A 5,339-nucleotide genomic window follows, 5' to 3' on the forward strand; every position below is an offset into this window, starting at 1 on the left:
ACTGTTGGAATGAGCAAGTCCTTCAAGGTTGATCATCACCCCCATGTTGCTGTTAGGGTGTACAGTGTTTTTCTGGTTCTGCTCATCTCACTCAGCATCAGTTCATGCAAATCCCTCCAGGTTTCCCTGAAATCCCGTCCTTCCTGGTTTCTAATAGAACAATAGTGTTCCATGACATACGTATACCACAGTTTGCTAAGCCATTCCCCAATTGAGGGACATTTACTGGATTTCCAATTCTTTGCCACCACAAACAGGGCTGCTATAAATATTTTTGTACAAGTAATGTTTTTACCCTTTTCCTCATCTTTTCAGGGTATAGACCCAGTAGTGGTATTGCTGGGTCAAAGGGTATGCACATTTTTGTTGCCCTTTGGGCATAGTTCCAAATAGCTCTCCAGAAGGGTTGCATAAGTAACTTTTAATGATTAAAATGGCAATATGGTACACTAGAAAGAACACTCACTAGTTCTGGAGTAAAAGGACCTGGGTTCAAATCCTGCCTGTGATACTTGCTATCTATATGATCTTAAACAAGTCATTAGTGTCTCTTAGCCTTCCTTTGTAAAATAAGGAGGCTGGATGAGATGATCTCTACGGTCTTTTCTAAGTCTAAAATGGACACTGATCTATTCTCCATGAACCTGTGATTATCTATTAAGACATAGAGAAGTCCTAATTCTTTTAAATAGTGGGGAGGACTCCCATACTAATGAAATCATAGGTCCCTTAATTACAGAAGTACAATCTTGCATTTTTTTTTTTTCTCTAAACCTATTACTTTGCTGGTTGTAGAGACATCCCAGTGTGGAAACTACATCCACCAAGACTGGTGGATAACATGTCTGAAGTTTATACTTAGCTCACTGGGGCATTGAAAGGTTATAGATTTGCCAGTGGTCATCCAGTTGCTATGTATCTGAGTCAGGACTTGAGCTGAGTTCATCCTGACTATATCTATATCTATATCATCTTTATTTCTCTCTCTCTCTCTCTCTGCATATATATATATTTATATAAGCATATATATTTACAAAAATGATATCTGATACCTGATATGCTTATCACAACTGGAAAGCATGCATTAGGTTTTTTTTTTTGCCTCCATTAGATTTTTAAATAATAATAATAATAATGGACATAGTTCAAATAGGTCAATGAATAGAAAACTGGCCCTAAAGTCAAGACCACCCATGTTTAAGTCTTCCTTCTGAAATATATTGGCTGTATCAGTTCAACTAATCTCTTAGTGCCTCCAGACAACCTGCTAAATTTAGACATTATCCATTGGTTAAGGGAGTTCCCTTACTGTGAACCATCTACACCAAAAAGATCATAGTTCCTCCCATGCCTTCCCATCTCACATTTATGTAGCATTTTTAAAGTCTGCAGATTCTTATCCTTCTGACATGGCTGCCATATTGTACTGCTAACTCCTAGCAAGCTTTTAGCCCATCAAAATCATTTCTAGTCCCAACCCTCCATCTCTTATATGGCAACAGCCGTTATCCTTCTCTGTATCTTCCAGTCCATATTTTTGAAGTTAATTTTTGCAAAGCTAGTACTTTTTGCACATAGCTGTTAAGTCATTTCATTTGTGTTCTTGGCAATGACATTGGAATGGTTTGCCCTTTCCTTCTCCAGATCATTTTACAAATGAGAAAACTGAGGCAAACAGGGTTAAGAGACTCACTCAGAGTCACACAGCTAGGAAGTATCTGAGGAAAGAATTTGAACTCAGGTCTTCCTGATACCAAACTCCATGTGCTATGCATTGTACCATCCCGCTTCCCATTTTGCACATAGTAGGCACCCAATAAATATTTGTTGAATTGAATTAAAAAAGCAAGAATCATTAACTATCATCTCATTAGCTACAACTCAGTGTTCTTCTGTACAGTTCTTTATGTATTAATTTGACCCATTAAGTTAGCTGGAAATCTCTTTTACATTTATATTGTCTGCAAACTTGATAAACCCTTTGTTCTGAGCATTGATAAAAACGTAAAAGAGCACAGGGTTTAGCACTAATTCTTGAGGCATTCCACTTAATGCTGCCACCCAATTGGTATGAATCCTCTCTCTGGTGCTCTCTCTCTAGCTCCCTTTTTGAGGAACATTCCTGTTGGAGTCTCTGGTCTCCTGGCTACCAGTCACAGAAATCATAGTCACAGAAGGATCTTTGGGAACCATCTCTTCTAACCTGCTCATTTTATAAATGAGGAATTTTGGACTCAAATTGGGAAGGGGGGGGTCTCCCAACTAGTGAACTGGGAATTTGGAACTCAAGGGCAGGTTTTGAGACAGAGCACACATCTCATTTCACCAGGCTTCCAGACTAAGCCTTTTCACAGGGTGAGCTGCTGTGGATGTTTGATGTGGATGGGGAAGTGAGATCCATCTTTCTGCAGCAATATTTACCCACCGGTCACCTAGCTCCAAACTCATTGAACTCCTCCATCCTTTCAATGCTCAAAACATGCTGTTTGACATATTCAGTTTAGGCTGTAGCATTCGCTGCCTTGGGTCCAATTCTCTAAATAATAATGAAATATTGAATTAATGGGCAAAATCTTGTTCTCAGCACTGTGTGAGGGACAAGTCTAGGTGGCACATAATCCTTTCCTCATGAGACTTATATTCTAGTCTGGGGATAAGTGTGAGTACAGGATCTGAAGTCAGCATAGCCAGGTTCAAGTTCTAAGCTATCTTTGTGACTGAGCCTAGGCTCCTCTGGGCCTCAGTTTCCTCATGCATAACATGAGAGAACTGGACTATGTGATATCTAAAGGTCTAGGACCTTTTGATTCTATGCAGGAGGGGAAAAGTAAAGAGCTCTTTGAAACATTTTTTTGGGGAAATCACTTTGTCTTGAGGGAAACAGAGAAGCCTTCTAGAAGGAAGGGGCAAATGGAACTATCAGTTAATTTTCTGTGAGTAAGAATGATATGAATCTTGTCTTCCTATTAACTCCAGGAAAAGATACAAGTGACAATGCTCAGCTTTAAAAACAAAACAAAACAGAAACCCAAACCAAACCTTTATAATTGGATCCAGCTTATTTATCTCAGATTTTGGGGGCATTACTCCCCTTTGAGAATTTTTACTCAAGCCAACCGGGCCTACTTTTCCTCTCCTGAATTTGACATTTCATTTCCCACCTTTGCAACAGTTGCCCCTATTACTAACAAGTACAATCTCCTTACCTCTACCTCTCCAGAATCTCCAGCTGCCCTAAAGGCTCACCTTGTGTGCCCCTTCCATCCCAGTCCTTATAGGATGCCATTCCTGATTCTCCCACTTCTTAACATTTTCCTCCATTTATCAAGTATATGCTTATTTCCCTCCTTTGTTGTATTCTCCCATTAGAGAGCAAGCTGCTTGACTCTTTTTTTATTTTTATTTTTTGTAACCTCAATGGTTAACTCAGGGCCTTGCATATATTAGGTGTTTAATATAGGACTTCATTGGATTAAATTCTTTTCACTGGATTTGGATTTGCTGCCTAGATTAGATTTACTTTAGCCTAGATAGAGAAGCACCCCCCCCGCCCACCTCAGACCTTGGCCAAATCTATTTCTTTTCCATCAATTATAGATTGTAAAATTTCAAAAGGTAGTTCAGTCAGTTCTTTAATAACTATTTATTAAGCATCTCCCGTAGGCTGGACATTGTGCTATGTTCTGGGGATACAAAAAAGAACAAAAGGCAGACTGTACTCTTAAGGAGTCTAATGGGGAGAAAACATGCAAACAACTGTATATCAACATCTCTATATAGTATAAATTGGAAATCATCAAGAGAGGAAAGGCTCTAGACCAGATTAAGGAGGAGGGAGAAAGGCTTCCTGTAGTTGTAGGTGGGCTATTGCAACCAGACACAGGAGGGGGGTCGGTTCAGGAAAGACTGGAGACTTGATGTGGATTTCCTGCAACCACTAAAGTATCTTCTCTATTGATTGAGGACCCTCCTCTCTGATTATTCTCTCCTTTCTATTCCCCAATTTTCTCTCAAAAGAAATAAGAAGAGATTAAAAAAGAAGTCTTTCCTTCCATGTATTTCCCTAGTAGAGTGCTTTGTCTGGGTGTCTCCTGTGCCATTAGCTCCTTCTAGTTTGCATGTTGCTTGTGTATGTGACATATTTCCCTCTCCTCCCTTATTCGATGGGGAACTCTCTGAGGACAGAGGGAGGACAGGGCCCAGAACCCAGTCAGACAAGCAGCTAATTAGTGTTTGCTGAATAATTGAAAGAATGAATGTTAGCCAACAGACACAACTAATCAAAAATTAAAGACACTGATTGCTATCCACAAGCCCCAGCTATCTCCTGCAATGGAAAGATGGAAGCCAGAGACAGACTGAGTGACCCACTTGACCTCTGAGCCTCAGTTTCTTCGTTTGTAAAGTAGGTATGATAATCTTTATCCTGCTTAAAGTAAAGGATTATTTTTTGAGGAAAATAATGTGTGAAACTTGCATTAAAATGTGTGTTAACATTGGTGGTGCGGTGAATAAGCACAGGTTCTGAACTTAGGAGGACCGGATTTCAAATCTGGCCTTAGACACTTGATAATTACTAGTTGTGTGACCTTGGACAAGTCACTTAACCCTGATTGCCTCACATCCAGAACCATCTCCAGTCATCCTGATTCATATATGGTAAACGGATCCAGAAGTCTCTGGAGGAAAAATGAGATGGTGACTTAGCACAGTCTCCCTCACTCAAATCCAATTCATTTGCTTGTCATGGCATCATCTCCCTGATGTCATGGTCTTCTTCAAGAACAAAGGGCAAACATCAACATCAATATTTTAAAGTAATCATGGAACTAGGGGTCATGTTTTCTGTTTTCAAATCCATATGTGCAAAAATCAAGGAAGGCTCTTTGAATAGTCTTGGTCTGTACCTCTAGGGCATCATTTGATGCTGTGTGTGTGTGTGTGTGTGTGTGTGTGTGTGTGTGTGTGTTGTGTGTGTTTTACAGAGAAGAATATTTTTTACAGACAAGCCTATCCTTCTCCCCAGCATGTTTATAGAGCTGACACACTTTTATGGACAAAAGGCCACTTCTGGGACATGGAATACCTTCCTTTCTGGCACCTATTGTCACAGAGCCTTGGAGCATTAGGACCACAGAATGCCACCGAAGGTCAAAAATGGAAGGGCCCTTAGTACAAGGGGTATAACAAGTCAGACAGGAAAGACCTTTAGACCCATAGAACATAGAATATCAGAACTGGAGGGAACCTTTAGTACAGAACATAGAAGATGAAAAATGGAAAGGACTTTAGAATATAGAATGTGAGAACTGAAAGGGACTTTAGAATACAGAACATAG

The sequence above is a fragment of the Macrotis lagotis genome, chromosome 3 (assembly GCF_037893015.1).
Source record: "Macrotis lagotis isolate mMagLag1 chromosome 3, bilby.v1.9.chrom.fasta, whole genome shotgun sequence".
In the NCBI taxonomy this organism is placed as follows: domain Eukaryota; kingdom Metazoa; phylum Chordata; class Mammalia; order Peramelemorphia; family Peramelidae; genus Macrotis; species Macrotis lagotis.